Source organism: Phyllobates terribilis, unplaced genomic scaffold, assembly GCF_046119375.1.
Source record: "Phyllobates terribilis strain yellow unplaced genomic scaffold, ASM4611937v1 Scaffold_8__6_contigs__length_399053987, whole genome shotgun sequence".
NCBI classification, from domain to species: domain Eukaryota; kingdom Metazoa; phylum Chordata; class Amphibia; order Anura; family Dendrobatidae; genus Phyllobates; species Phyllobates terribilis.
In genome coordinates this window covers 93,596,036-93,608,412 of record NW_027362768.1, presented here as the reverse complement: position 1 = coordinate 93,608,412, position 12,377 = coordinate 93,596,036, and positions in this window count along the sequence as shown.

The window sequence follows — 12,377 nt, the reverse complement described above, 5'->3', positions numbered from 1 at the left end:
GTGAGTAGGGTCCAAAACTGTGAAGATATGAAGATAACCTCAGCACACCAAATGGTAAATTTTTTTTGATATTTTATTGGCAGTCCACAGTGATAAATGTTTCGGTCGGTAAGACCTTCATCAGTGTACTGCATATGAAAAAAGTGAACAAGTGAGCAGAACAGCACATTTAACCCCTTAACTGCTTCCCGACCGCCCACTGTAGATAAACGTCCGCGCTGCCTGGACTCTGTGCAGCGCGGACGTTTAAAAACGGTGGGTGGTCTCGCAGTGCTCAGGACCCCCTGGGTCCTGCAAGCGCTGTGAGAGCGGTGCAGAGCGTTAGCTCTGACAGGGAGCATCATCGGGACCTGATTAGATCAGGTCCCAGTGATGTTAACCCTTTGCTGTCTTCTATATGCTGCGATCTATAGTGATCGCGGCATATAGGAGACAGCAGGAGAGGGGGTTGTCCACTTACCTCTCCGACGACCCCTTGCTTGCTTTCAGGACCTTAGGTTGCTATGGCAGCTGGAGGTCACATGACCGCCTCCAGCTCTGCCATATATGGTGTCCTTCCTGTCTGGCTTCAGCCTATATGTAGCTGATGCCAGACAGGAGACTGTGAAACAGTCAGTGAAGATCTCATATAATGTAATACATGTCTATTACATTACATGAGATCAGGGATCAGAAAAATAAAAATTAATGTCCCATACAGGGACTAAGTAAAAATGTAAAAAAAAGTAAAAAAAAATGTTTTGAAACTGTTAAAAAAAATACAAAATAAATAAAAATAAATAAATAAAATATTAAACCGATAAATCCATATAGTTATGCAAAAATAAAAAAAGTACACATATTTGGTATTGCCGCATCCGAAACAACCCGAGCTATAAAACTGTCACACTAATTAACTCCTTATGTGTACACCGTAATAAAAATAAATAAAAAACGGAGCAAAAAACTATGCTTTTTCCTCATATCGCCAAACAAAAAGTGGAAAAAAATCAAAAAGTGGATCAAAAAGCAAAATGGAAATAGAAATGGTACCGCTGAAAACGTCATCTTGTTGCACAAAAATCAAGCCGCTATACAGCTCCATCAGCCAAAAAATAAAAAAGTTATACCTCTCAGAATAAAGCAATGCAAAAAAAATATTTTTTCTATAAAATTGTTTTATTGTGTAAAAGCGCCAAAACATAAAAAAATATACAGTAAGTGTAGTATCGCTGTAAACGTACTGACCCGAAGAATAACGCTGCCTGATCACTTTTACCACACGCAGACCGGCATAAAAAAAACCCTCAAAAGACAATTCCTGAATTGTTTTTTGTTAATTTTACCTCCCAAAAAAACGGAATAGAAAGCGATCAAAAAATGTCACGTACCCACAAATGGTACCAATAAAAATGTCAACTCGTCCCGCAAAAAACAAGCCATCACATGACTCTGTCAGCCGAAATATGGAAAAATTATAGCTCTCAAAATATGGCGATGCAAAAACTAGATTTTGCAAAAAAAAAGCGTCTCTTAGTGTGTGACAGCTGTCAGTCATAAAAACCCGATATAAATCTGGTATCTCTGTAATCGCACCGACCCGAAGAATAAAGTAATCTCATCACTTATACCGCACGAGGAATGACGTAAAAAATAAATAAAAACAATTCTTCACCTGCTACTGATTTGTTTATTATGTCACCCAAAGATCGCAGTATGGCTCGGCACACATTTATCCTGCGCTCTGCGCTGAGCACTTACGCCAGAGTTTCCATGTAAATCTCTGAAATATGTGATTCAGCCGGAACCCATGACGGAAGATTCCCTGTAATGAGGCAGATATAGGCCACTGTGGATGCCGTCTGGCCTGTGATCCCACGGTGTCATTTGTTTTAGGCGTGCATAAAAGTGCGGTTGGCCACAGTTTTGTGCACTTCTGAAAAAAAGGACACCGCTAAACAGAGGCCAGACGGAGTCCAGAGTAATTCTGCTGCCTCATTACAGTGAATGGATCCCGCAGGGGTTTCATCTGAATTACATCACTTGGAAATTTAGATGGAAACCCCGATGTAAGTGCTCAGCCTAGAGCGCCGGATAAATGTTACGTAAAATGTTCCCAATAAAAGCTTCAACTCAGTCCTCAAAAAAAGCTAGTCCCCACTCAGGTCCGTCATCTGTTAAAAATATAAGGGACTTCCAAGTTACTGGTAGCAGAAAGGCTCTGGAAAAGCGAAATGGCCCTTGCCCCCCAAAAGGAATTCAAAAAATTTTGTGCTCCCAAATCCAAATGCCTATTCTACAATAATTTGTTCTCCAATTGTCAAATAGCACTCCGTCCCCCCCAGATCTCGCCATATGGCTGAGCGGTATGATACAGCCACATATGGGGTATTGCCACTTTTAGAAGAAATTGTGTGACACATTTCGGCACCATTTTTACCCATTGCCCTGTGTGAAAATGTAAAATCTGAGGGTAAAACATTTTTTTGTGGTAAAAATATAATTATGCTTTTTTCACTGCCCAATGGTATAAATTTAAAAATTAAAAAATACTCACTACTTCCCTAGATGAATTCCTTGAGAGGTGTAGTTTACAAAATGGGGTCACTTGTGGGGGTTTCTGCTGTTTCTGCATGTCAGCGACTCTTCAAATGTGACACGATGTCTGCTGCCTATCCCAGCCAACATAGCGCTCCTTTCTCTTCCGAACCCTGCCGTACAACAAAGCAGTGGTTTTCCCCCACATATGGGGTATCGGCGTGTTCAGGAGAAATTGAACAACAAATTTCATGGTGCAATTTATCCTGTTACCCTTATGATAGTACAAAATTAGGGAAAGGAAAACATTTTTTGTGGGAAAAATGTGAAAATTTTATTTTTATGGCTCAATATTATAAACTTCTGTGAAGCAGCTGGGGGTGCAAGGTGCTCACCACATATCTATATAAGTTCCCTAAGGGGTCTAGTTTCCAAAATGGTGTCACTTGTGGGGGGTTTCCACTGTTTAGGAACATCAGGGGCTCCCCAAATGCAACATGGCGTCCGCTAATTATTCAAACAAATTTTACATTCAAAAAGTCAAATGGCTCTCCTTCCCTTCCGAGCCCTGCCCTGCGCCCAAACAGTGGTGTGCCTCCACATATGGGGTATCAGCGTGTTCAGGAGAAATTGCACAACAAATTTCATGGCGCAATTTATCCTATTACCCTTATGATAATGCAAAATTAAGGGATGAAAAACGTTTTTGCGGGAAAAATGTGGAAATTTTATTTTTACAGCTGATTATTATAAACTTCTGTGAAGCACCTTGGGGTTCAAGGTGCTCACCACACATCTAGATAAGTTCCCTAAGGTGTCTAGTTTCCAAAATGGTGTCACTTGTGGGGGGGTTCCACTGTTTAGGCACATCAGGGGCTCCCCAAATGCAACATGGCGTCCGCTAATTATTCAAACAAATTTTACATTCAAAAAGTCAAATGGCGCTCCTTCCCTTCCGAGCCCTGCCGTGCGCCCAAACAGTGGTTTGCCTCCACATATGGGGTATCGGCGTGTTCAGGAGAAATTGCACAACAAATTTCATGGTGCAATTTATCCTATTACCCTTATGATAATGCAAAATTAAGGGATGAAAAACGTTTTTGCGGGAAAAATGTGAAAATTGTATTTTTACAGCTGATTATTATAAACTTCTGTGAAGCACGTTGGGGTTCAAGGTGCTTACCACACATCTAGATAAGTTCCCTCAGGGGTCTAGTTTCCAAAATGGTGTCACTTGTGGGGGGTTTCCACTGTTTAGGAACATCAGGGGCTCTCCAAATGCAACATGGCGTCTGCTAATTATTCAGACAAATTTTACATTCAAAAAGTCAAATGGCGCTCCTTCCCTTCCAAACCCTGCCGTGCGCCCAAACAGTGGTTTTCCCCCACATATGGGGTATCCACGTGTTCAGGAGAAATTGCATAACAAATTTCATGGTGCAATTTATCCTATTACCATTATGATAATGGAAAATTAAGGGATGAAAAACGTTTTTGCGGGAAAAATGTGAAAATGTTATTTTTACAGCTCAATATTATAAACTTCTGTGAAGCACCTTGGGGTTCAAGGTGCTCACAACACATCTAGATATGTTCCCTAAGGGGTCTAGTTTCCAAAATGGTGTCACTTGTGGGGGGTTTCCACTGTTTAGTCACATCAGGAGCTCTCCAAACGCAGCATGGTGTCTGCTAATTATTCAGACAAATTTTACATTCAAAAAGTCTAATGGCGCTCCTTCCTTTCCGAGCCCTGCCGTGCGCCCAAACAGTGGTTTTCCCTCACATATGGGGTATCAGCACGCTCAAGAGAAATTGCACAAAAAAATTTGGGGTCCATTTTTTCCTGTTACCCCTATGAAAATAAAAAAAATTGGGGCTAAAGTAACATTTTTGTGAAAAAAGTTAAATGTTAATTTTTTTCTTCCACATTCCAAAAATTCCTGTGAAGCACCTGAAGGGTTAATAAAGTTCTTCAATGTGTTTTGAGCACCTTGAGGGGTGCAGTTTTTATAACGGTGTCACTTTTGGGTATTTTCTGTCATAAAGACCCCTCAAAGTGACTTCAAATGTGATGTGGTCCCTAAAAAAATGTTTTTGTAAATTTTATTGGAAAAATGAGAAATCGCTGGTCAACTTTTAACCCTTATAGCTCCCTAACAAAAAAAAATTTTGGTTCCAAAATTGTGCTGATGTAAAGTAGACATGTGGGAAATGTTATTTATTAAGTATTTTGTGTGACATATCTCTCTGATTTAAGGGCATGAAAATTCAAAGTTTGAAAATTGCAAAAATTTTCAAAATTTTCGCCAAATTTCCAATTTTTTCACAAATAAACGCATGTGATATCAAAGAAATTTTACCACTATCATGAAGTACAATATGTCACGAAAAAACAATCTCAGAATCAGGGGGATCCGTTGAAGCGTTCCAGAGTAATTGCTTCATAAAGTGACAGTGGTCAGAATTGAAAAAATTGGCCCGGTCACGAAGGCAAAAACAGGCTCTGGTGCGAAGTGGTTAACAACACTTGACGTACTAATACGCGTCTGTGCCCTGGGACTTAAGAGCCAGACCCGTATTAGTACGTCATATCTTTAATGCGGCACCGTGACTTAAAGTTACGGTGCCATCTCACCTCTGGGTAGATGGAATCATCATCCCGGGGGCTGTCACCGCCCCCCCGCCCCAGCGATCGCTGTGATTGGCTGTTCAAATCTGAACAGCCAATCACAGCATTTCTCACTGTTTCCGGCAATGTGATTGCCGGAAACAGTGATCTGCAGCCTAGGATCGGTGCTCCTAAGAGCACCGATCCTAGGCTGTTGGTAGGACACCCCAGCCCTGGCCCCAGACTGCTATGATCGGTGCGATCGCCGATCACATCGATCGCACCGAACGTAGCGCGACCACGCGGTGACAGGGAGGTCATGGGGCGGTGACCGGCTTATGACCTGCCTGTCACCGCCCCATGACCCACTGTAATGTGATTCAAGCCCCCAGACTGCTGTGATTGGAGCGATCGATGATGATATCGATCGCTCCAATCAGAGTACCTGAATACAGGTGACCGGCGGTCACAGGGAAGTGTCACCTCTTTGTGACCCCCTGTGGTGCGTGCTCTGCTCCAGCCATGTCTGATTGGTGCAATCAGTGTCACCAATCAGATGGCTGGGGCACAACATGCACCACAGGGGATCTCAGAGAGGTGAAAAGGTGACACCTCCCTGTGACCGCCTGGTCACCTGTATTCAGGTACTCTGATTGGAACAATCAATGTCATCAATGATTGCTCCAATCAGATTACCTCCACCTGTCACCACCCCATCATCACCCTGTGACCGCCCTGCAGACCCTCACACTTGGTGAGGATTTCTGCAGAGCGGTCACATCTGATGTGTCTGTGCTGGGCCTTGTAGTGCCACAGAATATTCTGTGACACCACAAGACCATCTTCTCACTGATCCAGTCGCTGCTGCTGCTGCCGCTGCTCCTGGATCTTCTGCTCCAGCGTCCGGGATCTTCTGCTCCAGCTATCTTCTGCTCCTGACCTGCTGTGGTTCCTGCTCCAGAGCCTGCTGCTGATCCTTTGGTAAGTCTGTTCTCCCCTCATCCACCCCGATCCCCCCTCCCCCCTCTTTTTACCCCCCCTTACCTTTTTTTCTGCGTCCTGCAGCGGTCTCCAGCTCCGCTCCCGGTCACCAGCGCCGGGCTCCCGGTCACCAGCGCCGGGCTCCTGGTCACCAGCGCCGGGCTCCCGGTCTCCTGCTCTGGGTCTTCTGTTCCAGTCCTGCTGACCCTTTGGTATGTCCATCTCTGATCTCCCCTCATCCACCCCAATCCCTCTCTTCCCACTCCCCTGTCTTTTTACCCCTCTTCCCACTCCCCTGTCTTTTTACCCCCCTTCCCACCCCAATCCGCCTCACCCCAGTGTCCCTGTTAATTCTTTTGGTTCTGATCTCCAGCTCCTCTACCGGTCTCCTGCTCCAGGCTCCTGGTCTCCTGCAACGGGCTCCTGGTCTTCTGCTCCGGGCTCCCGGGCTCTTGCTCCGGGCTCCCGGTCACCAGCTTCGGGCTCCCGGTCACCAGCACCGGGCTCCCGGTCTCCTGCTCTGGGCTCCTGGTCTCCTGCACTGGGCTCCTGGTCTCCTGCCCCGGGCTCCCGGGCTCCTGCTCCGGGCTCCCAGTCACAAGCGCCGGGCTCCTGGTCACCAGCGATGGGCTCCCGGTGTCCTGCTCCAGGCTCCTGGCTCCTGCACCGGGCTACTGGTCTCCTGCCCCGGGCTCCCGGGCTCCTGCTCCGGGCTCCCAGTCACAAGCGCCGGGCTCCTGGTCACCAGCGACGGGCTCCCGGTGTCCTGCTCCAGGCTCCTGGCTCCTGCACCGGGCTACTGGTCTCCTGCTCCGGGCTCCCGGTCACCAGCTTCGGGCTCCTGGTCACCAGCGCCGGGCTCCTGGTCTCCTTCTCCGGGCTCCCGGTCTCCTGCTCTGGGTCTTCTGTTCCAGTCCTGCTGACCCTTTGGTAAGTCCATCTCTGATCTCCCCTCATCCACCCCAATCCCCCTCTTCCCACTCCCCTGTCTTTTTACCCCTCTTCTCACTCCCCTGTCTTTTTAGCCCTTTCCCACCCCAATCCGCCTCACCCCAGTGTCCCTGTTAATTCTTTTGGTTCTGATCTCCAGCTCCAGTACTGGTCTCCTGCTCCGGGCTCCTGGTTTCCTGCAACGGGCTCCTGGTCTCATGCTCCGGGCTCCCGGTCTCCTGCTCCGGGCTCCTGGTCTCCTGCACTGGGCTCCTGGTCTCCTGCTCTGGGCTCCCGGGCTCCTGCTCCGGGCTCCCAGTCACAAGCGCCGGGCTCCTGGTCACCAGCGCCGGGCTCCCGGTGTCCTGCTCCAGGCTCTTGGTCTCCTTCACCGGGCTACTGGTCTCCTGCTCCGGGCTCCCGGTCACCAGCTTCGGGCTCCTGGTCACCAGCGCCGGGCTCCTGGTCTCCTGCTCCAGTACTAATTCTTTTAGTTCTGATCTCCAGCTCCAGTACCGGTCTCCTGCTCTGGGCTCCTGGTCTCCTGCTCCGGGTTCCTGGTCTCCTGCTCCGGGCTCCCGGGCTCCTGCTCCGGGCTCCCGGTCTCCTGCTCTGGGTCTTCTGTTCCAGTCCTGCTGACCATTTGGTAAGTCCATCTCTGATCTCCCCTCATCCACCCCAATCCCCCTCTTCCCACTCCCCTGTCTTTTAACCCCTCTTCCCACTCCCATGTCTTTTTACCCCCCTTCCCACCCTAATCCGCCTCACCCCAGTGTCTCTGTTAATTCTTTTGGTTCTGATCTCCAGCTCCAGTACCGGTCTCCCACTCCAGTACTGGTCTCCTGCTCCAGGGTTCCTGGTCTCCTGCTCCGGGTTCCTGGTCTCCTGCTCCGGGCTCCCGGGCTCCTGCTCCGGGCTCCTGCTCCGGGCTCCTGCGCCGGGCTCCCGGTCTCCTGCTCCGGCCTCCTGGTCTCCTGCTCCGGGCTCCTGGTCTCCTGCTCCGGACTCCTGCTCCGGGCTCCTGGTCTCCTGCTTCGGGCTTCCGGTCTCCTGCTCCGGGCTTCCGGTCTCCTGCTCCAGGCTTCTGGTCTCCTGCTCCAGGCTCCTGCTACGGGCTCCCGGGCTCCTGCTCCGGGCTCCCGGTCACCAGCGCCGGGCTCCTGCTCCAGGCTCCCGGTCCTGAAAGAAGAACAGAGAGAACTTTGGTAAGTAATCTCTGATCTCCCCTCATCCAACCCAATTCCCCTCTTCCCACTCCCCACACATCTGTGCGCACATCCAGCAGCCGCCGAGTATTGATCGGTGACATAGTTCACCAATCCACACTCGTGCTCGCTGTTTGCACCACATACAGTATTTCCTTTTTCCACACACTCTAAATAAAGTACTGACACATACACACTCTCAATAAAGTATTGACACACACGCACCACATACATAACAAACAATGTCCTGCTCATCCCAAACTCAGTATTCAGTGGAGGAGGCATACGCTATTCTTGCCTCCGACACTGACAGTGAGGGTGAGGATCCCACATTTCTTTGTTTTTCCGACTCCTCGTCGTCTTCCTCCTTCTCTTCTTCCTCCTCTTCCTCAGGTTCTGCTGGCCAGCCCCGCCGTCATCGCAGGAGAGATGTTCCAGCGCCCCCCACTACTGAGCCTATATGGACTTCGCCCCCCGAAAATTATGAGCCGCTGATTCCTGATTTCGTAGCGGAATCAGGAATCAAGTTTGACACCACCGGCCTCACAGAAATAGACTTTTTCAAAGTCTTTTTCTGTGAGGATTTTAGAAATCTCATGGTGGGCCAAACTAATTTATATGCTCATCAATTTTTAGAACAAAACCCCTCTTCATCATTTTCTAACTGGTCTCCTGTAGACGCAGTAGAAATGATGAAGTTTTGGGGCCTGATACTTCTTATGGGGATCTTGAAGAAGCCCGAGCTTCGGCAATACTGGAGTGTTGACGTTTTGTATAACACTCCAGTGTTCCGAATGGTCATGCCCCAGACACGCTTTCAGGCCATCTACAAGTTCTTGCATTACCAAGATAATGCAAAGTGTCCTGCACGCGATGACCCGAACTTTGATCGTCTTTTCAAAGTTCGGCCAGTCATCGAACACTTCAACAACAAGTTTGGTGAAGTGTACGTGCCCCAAAGGGACATCTGTGTGGATGAGTCCTTCATTTCTTTTAAGGGGCGGCTTGGATTCCAGCAGTACCTGCCCAGTAAGAGGGCAAGGTACGGGATCAAGCTGTATAAACTTTGTGAGAGTACCTCAGGATACACTCACAAGTTTAGAGTTTATTAAGGGAAAGACTCCTGGATTGAACCCCCTGAATGCCCCCCTGTTCTGGGAGTGAGTGGGAAAATTGTGTGGGACTTGGTGCACCCACTGCTTGATAAAGGTTATCACCTCTACGTGGATAACTTTTATACAAGTATCCAGCTCTTCAAGTCCCTCTCTGCGCGACGTACCGCAGCCTGCGGTACTGTCCGCAAAAATCAGAAAGGCCTCCCAAAGACGCTAATTGGGCAGCTGCTCAGAAGGGGTGAGAGGAGAGCCCAATGTAGCGACCACCTGTTGATGGTCAAGTACAAGGACAAAAGGGATGTCCTTTTCTTGACCACCATACATGGTGATGGCAGTACACTCAGCACTGTACGAGGTTCCACTACACAGGTCGTCAAACCAGACTGTGTAGTGGGGTACAACAAGTACATGGGGGGAGTTGATCTCTCTGATCAAGTCCTCCAGCCATACAGTGCTTTGAGAAAGGCCAGAGTGTGGTACAAGAAGCTGGCCGTGCACATTGTACAGATGGCAATGCACAACGCTTTCCTTCTGTCACAATGTGCAGGCCAGACTTCTGCGTCGTATCTTCAGTTTCAGGAAACAGTTATCAAGGCCCTGATATTTGGCAGCGGTGACAGAGCGGGCCCCAGTACTTCTGGAATTGAAGGACCGAGAATTGTACCAGGCCAGCATTTCCCAGGGCAGATCCCTCACAGCGGAAAAAAAGGAAAGTCACAAAAGAGGTGCCGAGTGTATTATAAAAGTGGAATACCAAGGACACCATTTATCAATGTGACACCTGCCCTGACAAACCTGGCCTGTGTATGAAAGACTGCTTCAAAAGGTACCATACTTTGATGGACTAGTAAATTAATTTCTGACATATGACAACGTGACGAACACTACACAGCTGACGTAGTGTTCGTCAGGTTGTCATACGTCAGTTGTGTAGTGTTCGTCAGATTGTCCTACACAACTGATGTATAACACTACATTACAAAATTCAAAAATCAACTAACACTACCAAAAAGGGGGCACTTGTTAGGCATTTCACTGTTTAGGCACATCAGGGGCTCTGAGAACATGACATGACGCCCGCAGACCATTCCATCAAAGTCTGCGTTCAAAAGTGTCACTCCTTCCCTTCCGAGCCCTTACATGCGCCCAAACAGTAGTTTTTTCCAACACATGGGGTATGTGCGTACTCAGAAGAAATTGCACAACAACTTATGGGGTGCAATTTCTCCTGGTACCCTTGTGAAAATATTTTTTTTTGCATTTCTGTGGAAAAATATATATTTTTTATTTTCAAAAGTCAATATTATGATTTTCTGTGAAGCACTTGGGGGTTCAATGAGCTCTCCCACAAGTGACCCCATTTTGGAAACTAGACCCCCCCAAGGCACCTATCTAGGTGCATAGTGAGCACTTGGAACCCCCAGGTGCTTCACAAATTGATTCATAAAAATGAAAAAGTGGTTTTTTTTTTCACTTTTTCATTTTTACTAATCAATTTGTGAAACACCTGGGGGTTCCAACTGCTCACTATGCATCTAGATAGGTGCCTTGGGGTGTCTAGTTTCCAAAATGGGGTCACTTGTGGGGGAGCTCCAATGTTTGGGCACACAGGGACTCTCCAAATGCAACATGGTGTCCGCTAACAAATTGAATGGAAAATCGGCTCAAATTGTTAGCGGACACCATGTTGCGTTTGGAGAGCCTCTGTGTGCCCAAACATTGGAACTCCCCCACAAGTGACCCATTTTGGAAACTAGACCCCCCAAGGCACCTATCTAGATGCATAGTGAGCAGTTGGAACCCCCAGGTGCTTCACAAATTGATTCGTAAAAATGAAAAAGTGAAAAAAAAAACACTTTTGTCAAGGATCCTTCGCAAAGCATCAGCGATACGCGTGTCGGATCTGAGGTGCTGCGTCCTGGGGGTCAGTATACATACTACCTAATATCAGCTCTTTTTCCATATAGGCTCATTCTTTCTTCCCACTACTGTTAAATGGTCACTGGCCAAATATCTCTTTATATATACCTTAATCTTTGAATACTTCAGCTGGGGGTATCATTAGTTTACATGTAGCACTGTGCACTTTATTTATTCTTATACTTGTTCATTTATATATCTATTTACCCTTCCCCTCATGCTGTTGCCTCAACTTCGATTTTTGATATATTTTACTGATAGCGATACAGCTGAGTGACAATTTCCATTGTGGTTTAAATTGTTATGTATTTGGATATGTGAGTCTTTTCTTCTATTTATTACTGATTTTTACTGACAAATTTCTTTCCCCCTTGTATGCCCTTCCCTCTGACACATTTTTTACCGTTGTTCCCCTATTCTTTGCATTTTGTTTTTAATTTTCATGATTTATATGTCTGTGTATATATATTTGGATACCTGCACTATAGTGATTACTAGCTATTACCTGAAGAAGCGAACGGGACATCCGAGAAACGCGTAGTATTGTAGCTTTTCAAATAAAAAATTCAAATCAACCTATCCTACTGTCCTTTCCTGGAGGAAGCGCGGCTTTCACTGGCACCACTGCATCCACACACTAATTATCTCGTTAAGGATCCCTGGAGATTTGTGCAGGCTGCAGCACCTCTTTTTATATCTTTTCAATGAGTTGTCCATGTCACAAGCCTGAAAGGGGAGCAATTTCATTTATTATCTTCACGATTGGTTATCAGATTTCAGCGCTATTTGCGCACCAAATCTTCTTTACTTCTTTCAATCTTATATTCTTGGTAGACAACCACACAAAGTCATTCACATTCAGGTCCGGACCTGACAAGCGTTTTCTGTCAGCCATACGTTTATACCTGTCACCCAGTCTCTTCAAATTACACAGCACACCCTGCCACACTGAGGAGAGCAACAAAGCAAACCATTCCTCCTCAGGAACTCCTGAAGCTCATCCCCCACTGAAAGTACCAAACTGTGGATGATAACCGTATGCACCGAAAAACGGTGACCTGCCAGTGGATTCTTGACGATGATTATTGATGGCAAATTCTG